Raw genomic sequence first — 12,655 nt, 5'->3', positions numbered from 1 at the left:
ATTTAAATTCCAGCATTTTATAATAAATTAAATTGGCTTTATTTAAATTTTCTAAAGTTTATTGTGTTTAGCCTTGCATTTAATTTAATTTTGTTTCATGAGTAATTAAAATTTATCATAGGATTAAATTTTGTGTTGCATTCATGCTGGTGCATACTTTTGTTTGATTGTGGTTTGAATTCAAATTCATATTTGAATTCAAACTTGTTTGAATTAGATTTAGAAAGGAGAGAAATAGAAATTAGAAAGAAAAACCCAAAGAAGAAATCAGCCTTCAGCCCAGCAGCAGCCCAAACCCATCGGCCCAGTCCCTCCCCGCGCTTGGCCCAAATCCCCGCTCGCCCCGCTGCCTCAGCCCACGCGACGCGCCAGCACGGCCCGAGCACCCGGCCCAGCTCCGCGCGGCCCACACCCCCTCGGCCTGCCAGCGCCCGGCGCCCACGCAAGCCCAGCGCTCGCCCGCTCTCACCGCCTGCAGCCGGGCCCCGCTCGTCAGACCTCCTCTCACGCCCGGCCCGCACGCCCGTTGCCCCCTCTCACCGACGCCTGGACCCCACCCGTCAGCGGCTCCCTTTCTCCCTTTCCTTCCTCCCCGCCGCGAAACAGCGCCCCCGAGATCACCGGCGAGGACGCCGGGATCCTTATCCCGCTGCGCCCCGCTGCAATGTCCGCCCGGCCTCTTTAAACGCCCAAGCCGCACCCCCCTGGAAACCCTACCCAACCCTAGCCGCCCCCGCTCTGCTCCGCCGCTAGGAGAGCCTTGCGCTGCCGCAGGTGAGCTCTGTCCTCGCCGAATTGCTCGCCGCCGGTGACGCTTTGGCCCCCCTGACCATCTGTTCGCCTCCGCAGGTCGACCCCGCACCCGTACGTGGGCTAAAGACACCGGGATCCGCACCCCTCACTGCCGCTCCACAGGAATCCGGCACACCCTCCGCCGCCCGAGCTCGCCGTCGACCTCGCTGTGCCGCGCCGCCGGCCATTCCAAACCTCTGGTGAGCTCCGCCCTATTCCCTTCTCCCTTTTTGCGCTAGCTCTAGGCAAGCCTAGGCCGTAGCTCCCCTCTGTCCCTCGCGAACACTCTCACCGGAGCGCCGCCGAGCCGCCTTGCCGTGGCGCGCCCTGTTCCGCTGCCCCGTAGCCCCGTGCAGGGACCCCGGTGGCCTTGCCGTGTCTCATGCGGGCGCCCTGACCCAGTAGCGCCCAAAACCCATCTCGGAATCGCGAAAATACGCGACACCGGCGAGCCTCCGGCCGCCAGGGCGGCCCTGCTCCGCCGCAGGCCTCACCCAATCCCTGACCCACCTCCCTGCGGCCTCCAGTGCCTTACGCATGCCACGGGAAACATCCACGACCAAATCCCAGGCCGATCTGAGCTCGGGAACCCCAGAAACGTCACACGCCGGCGATCCCCCGCCGCGGGAGCACGCCGCCGGCGCGTCCCGCCGCCGCCCCACGCACCAACTGCCCTGCGCCGTCCGATCAGGAACGGGCGCTCGAGATTAGAACTCAAGCCCGTTAGATCCTAGCCCTCAGATCCAGATCCGGCGGATCAGATCTAAACATACCCCTTCGGCCGGCACTTTTGCAAAAGAGACCCTGCGTTACCTGGTATTTAACCCGCAGTCCACTCCTTTTGAAAAATAATTACGGTTTGGCCCTGATTTATTCATTTAAGCCCCTGAGCTTTCCCAAATTAGCACCCGCAGTCCAGGCCTTGTGTTTTTGCCCGTTAGCCCTTAGATTTAATGTTTATTTACGTTTTAGCCCTCGGTTTTAGCAGAAAAGCCCCTGAAACTTCAGTTTTCTTACAAATAAGCCCCTAGAACTTGTTTTTAGCCTAGAAAATGCGTCTTAGCTCCGTTTTTAGCGTTCTTTATGTCCACGCGATCGTTGTAACGCGTAGAACAGTATTAGAGTAGTTTAGTGTGCTGTTTTTATGTATTGATGTACTGTTTCTTAGTTTTTGTTAATGTTTGTTTGTATGCTTATTTTCATGCATTGTTTTGGCCATGTGTTCGTGAGTAGACGTTGATCCATCTGAGGAGCCTCAGTACCAGTACCAGGAGCAGCCGTCTTCCGAGCACTTTGAGCAGCAGCAGGAGCAGTACGAGGAAGGCAAGTATAACATGAACAACCCATCACTTTTAAATACATTTTCATACTGCATTTTAATATTGTATGCCTTTAAGGATTTCCTAGCCACTTTATATCCTTTATATATATCCTTGGGTTGCATTTTTGTTTAGTTGTGCTAGGTTGCTGCGCTATAACACACACTCTGGTCCTTTTTAATTAAATTGATTAATGGTTTACTTGAATTTAATTCTGAGAGTGGCACTCTGTGTGGCTTGAGTGGCTCACTTCTCGTTAAAAGATGTTTTTTTAGAAACATGGTTTAGGGGGCCAGCACGGTGCTTAGTGCTTGGTTGGCCACTCTCCATAAGGACCGGTTCATAGAGCGACAACCTGGGACAACAGCGCTACCACAAGGCTAGAATGGGATAGACTTGGCGTAATAATTAGATCTTTTTGGTTTGGAGTAACTTACCTGCGGGGCAAGAGTAGTAAGCTTCAATGGTCCCTGCTCCTCCGGCTTGGTCTGTGCTTGGATTGCGCTCCTGTGCTTGTACCCCTGGAGGTGGGCCCCATCGTCGCCGACCTAACTCTCGCGGTTACTGTAACACCCTAATTTAATTTCAGTATTTATTAATAAATTAAATTGGCTTTATTTAATTTTCTAAGGTTTATTGTGTTTAGTTGGCATTTAAACCTAATTTTTGTTCCTAATTAATTAAAATTTATCATAGGTTTAAATTTTTGTTGCATTCATGCTGGTGCATAATTTTATTTGAGTGTGGTTTGAATTCAAATTCAAATTTGAATTCAAACTTGTTTGAATTAGAAATTAGAAAGGAAAAGAAATAGAAGAAGAAAAAGGAAAGGAAGCCCAAAACCCAGGAAAACCCCAGCCCAACCCGCTCCCACGCCAAAACCCGCGCTCGGCCCAGTCCGGCCCGAGCCCAAGCCGACCCAGCCTCTCCCGCGTCGCGCACTTCGGCCCAGCTCGCGCGCGCTCCGCCCGGCCTGCTCCGCTTCAGCCCAGCCCGCGACCGCGCAGCAGCCCAGCGTCGCCCGCATCGCGCGCGCCTCGCCCGCCCGACCTGCCGGTCCCACTTGCCAGCGCCGCGCTCGCCCCTGTCCCGCTGGCGCCGTGGCCCCACCAGTCAGCTCCGCCTTCCCCGTTTTCCCCGCGCTGCAACGGCCGCGCCGCAATCCCCGCCGGGATCACGACGGGCGCGCACCCCCAAGATCCCCGCCGGCCCCCCCCCTTTAATTGGCCCGCATCCCTGCGCCCCTCCTCCCCTCACGCCGCCTCCCCAACCCTAGCAGCCGCCCGGAGTCGCGCCGCCGCACCCCCGGAGTCAGAGCAGGAGCTCCGCCGCCGCGTTCCCGGCGCTCCCCGACGCCCCAACCCCGGCAAGCCGCCGGGAGAGCTCTGCTCGGAGGCCACGAACTCCCCCGAGCCCGCTGCCTCTACCCCAAGCCCTGCGTCGACCCCGTCGCCACGCCCCGTCGAGCTCCGCCGCCAGGCCCACGCCGCCGGCACCCTGCGCCACCCCATCCCCCGAATTCGAGCCCCCGGTGAGCCAAATCCCGTTTCTCTCTCTCTTTTGTGCTAAGTCTTGGTAGCCTTGGCCCCCTGAAGACCCCAAATTGCCTCACACCGGCGAGCCTCGCCGCCGGAGCCGCCATTGCCTACGAGCTCCACGCTCTGGACCACCCCGAACCCGACTTAACCCCCCAGTGGGTTACGCACGCCGCCCTTGTTCCTTTGCACCAGCCCACGGCCCAAACCGAGCCCCAGGGCGCCGCCTAGACCTTCTCCGGCGAGTTCCCCTGCGCGCCGCCGCGGGATTCCTCGCCGGCGTTGACCCGCCGCCGCCCCCACGCGCCCAAATCCTCCCAGCCGCCCGATCTCGAATGGACGGCCTAGATTAGATCTAGGACTGAGCCACCCTGAGCCGTTAGATCCAGATCCAGCGGTCTGGATCCACGCGTACCGGTTCGGCCGGTACTTTTGCTAAAGAGACCCCCGGTTTCTTTTAAATCAACCCGCAATCCACAGCCATTCAAAATTAATTACAGTTTGGTCCAAATTTTAGCACGTAGCCCCCTGAGCTTCCAGGATTTTGAACCCGCCGTCCACCCTTGGAAGTTTTACGTGTCGGACCCTGGATCTATAGTATAATTACGTTTTAGTCCTCGGTTTTAGCAGAAAAGCCCCTGGAACCCTGTTTTTATTACAAATAAGCCCCTAAACCTTGTTTTAGGCCTAGTTTACGCGTTTTAGCTCCGTTTTTAGCGTTCTTTATATCCACGCGATCGTTGTAACGCGTAGAATAGTTCTAGAATAGTTTTGTGCGCTGTTTTCATGTATTGTTGTACTGTTTCTTAGTTTTTGTTAATGTTTGCCTGTATGCTTATTTTGTGCTTTGTTTTGGCCATGTGTTCGTGAGTAGACGTTGATCCATCTGAGGAGCCTCAGTACCAGTACCCGGAGCAGCCGACTTCGGATCAGTTTGAGCAGCAGCCAGAGCAGTACGAGGAAGGCAAGTATAACATGAACAACCTATCATCTTTAAATACAATTTCATACTGCATTTTAATACTGTATGCCTTTAAGGATTTCCTAGCCACTTTATATCCTTTATATATACCTTTGGGTTGCACTTTGGTTAGATGTGCTAGGTTGCTGCGCTATAACACACTCTGGTCCTTTTTAATTAATTTGATTAATGGTTTACTTGAACTTAATTCTGAGAGTGGCACTCTGTGTGGCTTGAGTGGCTCACTTCTCGTTAAAAGATGTTTTTTTTTAGAAACATGGTTTAGGGGGCCAGCACGGTGCTTACTGCCTGGTTGGCCACTCTCCATAAGGACCGGTTCATAGAGCGACAACCTGGGACAACAGCGCTACCACAAGGCTAGAATGGGATAGACTTGGCGTAATAACTAGATCTTTTTGGTTTGGAGTAACTTACCTGCGGGGCAAGAGTAGTAAGCTTCAATGGTCCCTGCTCCTCCGGCTTGGTTTGTGCTTGGATTGCGCTCCTGTGCTTGTACCCCCGGAGGTGGGCCCCATCGTCGCCGACCTAACTCTCGCGGTTACGCCTTACCAACGAGATTCTTTTTAAAGGCCTCGTAGTGAGTCGCTGGCCATCTCACCTAAGGAAGTGTGATGAACAACTGGCGTAGCTCACGACTTGTGGGTAAAGATGTGCAACCTCTGCAGAGTGTAAAACTGGTATACTAGCCGTGCTCACGGTTATGAGCGGCCCAGATCCTCCTTTTGATTAGTGAAGTTATCTCCTTCCGACGAGGGAGGTGCTTCTCGGGGTTTACCTTGGTGGCTTGGTCGTGGTTTGGTTCTCAGTAGTATCATAATTAATTCTGATTAATTACTATGTAACTGGGTTAATGGTAATTCATCAACTAGTAGTAAATAGCTTAAATAAAATCTTGCCAACACTTAAAAGCTAATGCAGTTGAGTCAGCCAGCCTAGAGCCTCATAGTTTGTGTTATACTTGTTGAGTACAAGTTGTGTACTCACTCTTGCCTCTTCTCTACTTTTTCCTCTTGGCTACGCTACTGCTGCTCAGTTCCTGCCGACACGAGGGAGTTCGTCCAGCGCTACCAGGACTACGAGGACTTCTAGGTGCTTCGTCTCCCAGTCGACGTCCCTGTGGCACCCTGCTTCAGTTTCGGAGAGCTTTATCGTATTTTGTACTTCGCTTCCGCTGTATCAGACATTTTGTCATTATTGTAATAAATAACATTCGTATTCGCTTTATTATGTCTTTTTACGTGATATGTGCTATGATATACTGTTCATTCTGTTGTATATACGTGTGACTTGATCCTGGCACGTATATGATTGCTCGGTTTATGTTCTTTTATAAACCGGGTGTTACAGAGTGGTTCTCGGGGTTTACCTTGGTGGCTTGGTCGTGGTTTGGTTCTCAGTAGTATCATAATTAATTCTGATTAATTACTATGTAACTGGGTTAATGGTAATTCATCAACTAGTAGTAAATAGCTTAAATAAAATCTTGCCAACACTTAAAAGCTAATGCAGTTGAGTCAGCCAGCCTAGAGCCTCATAGTTTGTGTTATACTTGTTGAGTACAAGTTGTGTACTCACTCTTGCCTCTTCTCTACTTTTTCCTCTTGGCTACGCTACTGCTGCTCAGTTCCTGCCGACACGAGGGAGTTCGTCCAGCGCTACCAGGACTACGAGGACTTCTAGGTGCTTCGTCTCCCAGTCGACGTCCCTGTGGCGCCCTGCTTCAGTTTCGGAGAGCTTTATCGTATTTTGTACTTCGCTTCCGCTGTATCAGACATTTTGTCATTATTGTAATAAATAACATTCGTATTCGCTTTATTATGTCTTTTTACGTGATATGTGCTATGATATACTGTTCATTCTGTTGTATATACGTGTGACTTGATCCTGGCACGTATATGATTGCTCGGTTTATGTTCTTTTATAAACCGGGTGTTACAGAGTGGTATCAGAGCCGTATCGACTGTAGGACGAAGCCTAGATAGAACTGGTCGAGTTTTAGGACTTCTTCTCACCAATCCTTGTCTGCTGAAACTATTTACTATTATACCCCTTGAATTCTATGCTCTTTACCCTTCTTGCCTTGATTTCTCTCTCTGAAGAATAGTTTCGTAGATTTTGGCCTGAATCAGTCATCTGACCACCATGAGTTAGCTAGGTGACCTTTTTATAATAACACGATAGCACGTTCTGCGACGCGTTGTGTTAGTCGAGTCTTTTGCTAAACTCGGCTAAGTCGTGAAAATTGTCTGCTTGTTATTATGCTACATGTTTGATTTGGATTTTTGAATGATTGCATAGCTTAGTAGTTTAAATTTGTTTAAAGAAAATCACTCGGATGTTAAAGTTAACTAATTAATAAAATGAGTTAGATCGTTGGGGGTAAAACAGTCAACTCTATCCCGTCTACTTTATCATGGCTGAGTCTTTTTCCGCAAAGAGTTATCATATCCATCTGAGTTTATTCCTGCAATATCCTTACTCGTGAAATCTTTTGTTCAAATCAGATGGTGAACACCAGGAGCACCGGTTCCGGTTCTGGCCAGCAGCAGGGTCAGAACAACCAGGGTACTGGGATCCCGATGCCTCCACCCCTGACTCCGGAGCAGTACTTCCAGCTCCAGATGCAGATGATGGCTACCCTGAACAACACTGTTCAGGCTCTTCAGCACGCTCACACTCAGCCTCCGCCTCCTCCACCGCCGCAGCCTCGCGACAGGCGTGCTGAGTTCCTGAGGGGTCACCCGCCGACGTTTTCTCACACGTCCGACCCTCTTCAGGCTGACGACTGGCTCCGTGCAGTGGAGCGTCAGCTGGACATCGCCCAGTGCGATGACCGTGAGCGCGTCTTGTACGCAGCAGGACAGCTGCGAGGGGCAGCTTTGGACTGGTGGGAGTCCCACCCGGTCCATGACCGCGAGTCTCTCACTTGGCTCCAGTTCAGGGAGCGTTTCCGCAGCCACAACGTCCCCGCGGGCGTTATGAAGATGAAACAGAAGGAGTTCCTTGCACTGAAGCAGGTAATCTTAAATATAATCATTCAGCGTTTTCTTTTGAGATAATGCCCCTTGTTCTATCCTTATAAATCTTGAGTTAATCTTCCGATATCTATCTGTCTTTGTGAATTCAGGGGACTATGTCGGTCACGGAGTATCGTGATCGCTTTCTTCAGCTGGCACGCTACGCCCCTGCCGAGGTTGCGGATGACCGCAAGAAGCAGGAGCACTTCATGGAGGGTCTTGAGGACTACCTCCAGTACGCGCTGCTCAACCTCCGCTTCGACGACTTCAACCATCTGGTTGACAGTGCGCTCAACACTGAGCGTAAGCACTTGGAGATGGAGGACAAGAAGAGGAAGGTTGTCCCCGTTGCTTCCGGCAGCAACACTCGTCCTCGACTCCAGCAGCCCCAGCAGTACCAGCCTCAGTACCGGCCTCCTCAGCAGTACCAGCAGAGGCCACCGCAGCAGTACCCGCCTCGACAGCAGCAGGCAGGTCAGGGCCAGAGGTTACCGGCACCTCCGGCTCGTGCTGCTCCACCAGCTCCTCCGGCACCGCAGGCTCCTCGTCCGGCAGCTCCTACCGGACAGCAGGCTCAGGGACCTCCTCGCACCTGCTTTCACTGCGGCCAGCCGGGGCACTACGCCAACGCTTGCCCCCGGAAGGCGCAGGCGGGACAGCAGGGGCGCCCAGCTCAGCCCAGGGCGCCAGCACAGGGCAGGGTGAACCACGTGACGGCCGAGTCAGCGGCCGAGGCTCCCAACGTGGTTATTGGTACGTTCATGGTTAATTCATATCCAGCTACAGTGCTTTTTGATACTGGTGCTACGCATTCCTTCATTACTCAGTCTTTTGTCGAGCATCATGGTATTCATACTAGCACATTAAAGAGGTGCCTATTAGTATCTTCACCGGGAGGACAGTTGAGGTCTCATACTTACTGCCCGAGAGTCAGTGTTTCTTTGAGGGGAGTAGAGTTCTGTACTGATCTGATGGTGCTAGACACCAAGGGCATTGATGTCATTCTGGGAATGGAGACTCTGACCAAATGGGGAGTTCGGATAGATTGTGCTCAGAGGACAGTCTTGCTATCAGCTTCCAGTGGCCAAGAGGTTGTTATCAGTGCAGTAGAGCCTTCTGGATTTCTTCATCATATGGAGGCTAGACCCACGGACGGTATTCGCGTGGTGTCTGAATTCCCGGATGTCTTTCCGGATGATCTGCCAGGTATGCCGCCTGAACGCGCCATTGAGTTTTGTATTGATCTCTTGCCTGGCACAGCTCCTATTGCAAAGCGGCCCTACCGTATGGCGCCTATAGAGCATGAAGAAGTTAAGAAGACTATTGATGAGTTGCTAGCCAAGGGCTATATCCGTCGCAGCTTCTCTCCTTGGGCTTTTCCATTGTTGCTGGTAGATAAGAAGGATGGCTCGAAGAGGATGTGTGTGGATTATCGGGAGCTGAATGCAGTTACTATCAAGAACAAGCATCCACTGCCCCGTATTGAGGATCTCTTCGATCTGCTTCGAGGTGCTCGTATATTCTCGAAGATTGATCTTCGCTCGGGATATTTTCAGCTGAGGATCCGTCCTGGGGATATTCCGAAGACGGCATTCACCTGCAAGTACGGGCTATATGAGTATACAGTCATGTCCTTCGGCTTGACTAATGCCCCGGCTTTCTTCATGCATCTGATGAACATGGTCTTCATGGATTATCTGGATGTCTTCGTGGTGATTTTCATTGATGATATTCTGATCTTCTCCAAGACAGAAGAAGAGCATGAGGAGCATTTGAGGCTCGTGTTGCAGAGATTGAGAGAGCATCAGTTGTATGCCAAGTTCAGCAAGTGCGAGTTCTGGATTGACGAGGTGCCATTCCTCGGTCATGTTATCTCTCAGGGAGGCATTGCTATTGATCCGAGCAAGGTGAAGGATGTGCTCGAGTGGGAGACACCGCAGACAGTGAAGGAAGTCAGGTCTTTCTTGGGCTTAGCTGGATATTATCGGAGGTTCATTGAGAATTTCTCCAAGATCGCGAAGCCTTTGACTTCCTTGCTAGAGAAGAATGTGGCTTTTGTATGGACTGATGAGCGTCAGATGGCCTTTGATGAGCTGAAGAAGAGGTTGACTACGGCGCCAGTCCTGACTCTGCCAGACCAGACGAAGAGGTTCACGGTGTATTGTGATGCTTCGAAGGATGGTCTTGGGTGTGTTCTGATGCAGGAGGGCAGAGTGATTGCTTATGCTTCACGGCAGTTACGTCGGCATGAGCTGAATTATCCTACTCATGATCTTGAGTTAGCCGCAGTTGTGCATGCTCTGAAGATTTGGAGGCATTACTTGTATGGGCAGCGGTGTGATATCTACACTGATCACAAGAGCCTCAAGTACATTTTCACGCAGAATGAGCTGAACATGCGGCAGAGAAGATGGCTAGAGTTAGTCAAGGACTATGACCTGGAGATTCACTATCATCCGGGCAAGGCCAATGTTGTAGCAGATGCTCTGAGCAGAAGAAGTTATGTCAACATGGCCGTGGCTTTCCAGATGCCTCCAGAGTTATGCGAGGAGTTCGAGCAGTTGAGTCTGGGCTTCTTGCATCATACCTCTAGTGCAGCTTTTGAGGCAGTACCGACTCTAGAGTCAGAGATCAGGCAGCATCAGAAAGATGATGAGAAGCTGCAGGAGATTCGTGAGTTGCTCAAGAAGGGCAAGGCTCCTCATTTCAGAGAGGATGATCAGGGTACCTTGTGGTACAAGAACCGGATCTGCGTGCCTGATGTGCATGATCTCCGGAAGTTGATTCTGAGTGAGGCCCATGATACAGCTTACTCTATTCATCCGGGCAGCACGAAGATGTACTATGATCTGAAGGAACGTTTCTGGTGGTATGGGATGAAGCGTTCAGTGGCAGAGTACGTGGCTATTTGTGACACCTGTCAGCGTGTCAAGGCTGAGCATCAGAGGCCAGCAGGTCTGTTACAGCCTTTGAAGATTCCAGAGTGGAAATGGGAAGAGATTACTATGGACTTCATCGTTGGTTTGCCTCGTACTCAGAAAGGGTACAACTCTATTTGGGTAGTAGTGGATCGATTGACGAAGGTTGCTCACTTCATTCCAGTGAACACTACTTACTCCGGTGCTAGACTTGCAGAGTTGTACATCTCTCGGATTGTCTGCTTGCATGGCGTGCCGAAGAAGATTATATCTGACAGAGGGTCTCAGTTCACTTCTCGTTTCTGGGAGCAGCTTCATGATTCGTTGGATACGAAGCTGCGTTTCAGTACGGCTTATCACCCTCAGACAGATGGGCAGACAGAGAGAACCAACCAAGTGTTGGAGGATATGCTGAGAGCTTGTGCTATTCAGTATGGTACTAGTTGGGATAAGTGCCTGTCATTTGCTGAGTTCTCATATAACAACAGCTATCAGGCCAGTCTAAAGAAGTCCCCATTCGAGGCATTGTATGGCAGAAAGTGCAGGACTCCTCTCTATTGGGATCAGATTGGTGAAAAGCAGCTCTTTGGCCCTGAGATCGTAGATGATGCAGAGCAGATGGTTCAGGCTGTGCGAGAAAATCTGAGGATTGCACAGAGCAGGCAGAAGAGCTATGCTGATGGCAAACGGAGAGACCTGACTTTCAGTGTCGGTGATTATGTATATCTGAAGGTGTCTCCGATGAGAGGAATCCGCAGATTTAATGTCAAGGGAAAGTTAGCACCTCGGTATGTGGGGCCATTCAAGGTGCTAGAGCGGAAAGGCGAAGTTGCTTATCGCCTGGAGTTACCTCTCAGTCTCTCAGGAGTTCATGATGTTTTCCATATATCTCAGCTGAAGAGATGTCTGCGAGTACCCGAGGAGCAGGCACCCCTGGATGGAGTCGATGTCCAGGAGGATCTGACTTATACTGAGCATCCGGTGAAGATTCTGGAGACATCTGAAAGAGTTACTCGGAACAAGCGCATCAAGATGTGCAGAGTTCAGTGGAGTCACCACAGTGAAGCTGAGGCTACTTGGGAGCGAGAAGATGAGTTGAAGAAGACCTATCCAGATCTCTTTGCTAGCCAGCCCAGCTAAATCTCGGGACGAGATTTCTTTAAGGGGGTAGGGTATGTAACACCCTAATTTAATTTCAGTATTTATTAATAAATTAAATTGGCTTTATTTAATTTTCTAAGGTTTATTGTGTTTAGTTGGCATTTAAACCTAATTTTTGTTCCTAATTAATTAAAATTTATCATAGGTTTAAATTTTTGTTGCATTCATGCTGGTGCATAATTTTATTTGAGTGTGGTTTGAATTCAAATTCAAATTTGAATTCAAACTTGTTTGAATTAGAAATTAGAAAGGAAAAGAAATAGAAGAAGAAAAAGGAAAGGAAGCCCAAAACCCAGGAAAACCCCAGCCCAACCCGCTCCCACGCCAAAACCCGCGCTCGGCCCAGTCCGGCCCGAGCCCAAGCCGACCCAGCCTCTCCCGCGTCGCGCACTTCGGCCCAGCTCGCGCGCGCTCCGCCCGGCCTGCTCCGCTTCAGCCCAGCCCGCGACCGCGCAGCAGCCCAGCGTCGCCCGCATCGTGCGCGCCTCGCCCGCCCGACCTGCCGGTCCCACTTGCCAGCGCCGCGCTCGCCCCTGTCCCGCTGGCGCCGTGGCCCCACCAGTCAGCTCCGCCTTCCCCGTTTTCCCCGCGCTGCAACGGCCGCGCCGCAATCCCCGCCGGGATCACGACGGGCGCGCACCCCCAAGATCCCCGCCGGCCCCCCCCCTTTAATTGGCCCGCATCCCTGCGCCCCTCCTCCCCTCACGCCGCCTCCCCAACCCTAGCAGCCGCCCGGAGTCGCGCCGCCGCACCCCCGGAGTCAGAGCAGGAGCTCCGCCGCCGCGTTCCCGGCGCTCCCCGACGCCCCAACCCCGGCAAGCCGCCGGGAGAGCTCTGCTCGGAGGCCACGAACTCCCCCGAGCCCGCTGCCTCTACCCCAAGCCCTGCGTCGACCCCGTCGCCACGCCCCGTCGAGCTCCGCCGCCAGGCC

The sequence above is a fragment of the Panicum virgatum genome, chromosome 9K, assembly GCF_016808335.1.
Source record: "Panicum virgatum strain AP13 chromosome 9K, P.virgatum_v5, whole genome shotgun sequence".
Classification (NCBI taxonomy): domain Eukaryota; kingdom Viridiplantae; phylum Streptophyta; class Magnoliopsida; order Poales; family Poaceae; genus Panicum; species Panicum virgatum.
This window is presented reverse-complemented; position numbering follows the sequence as displayed.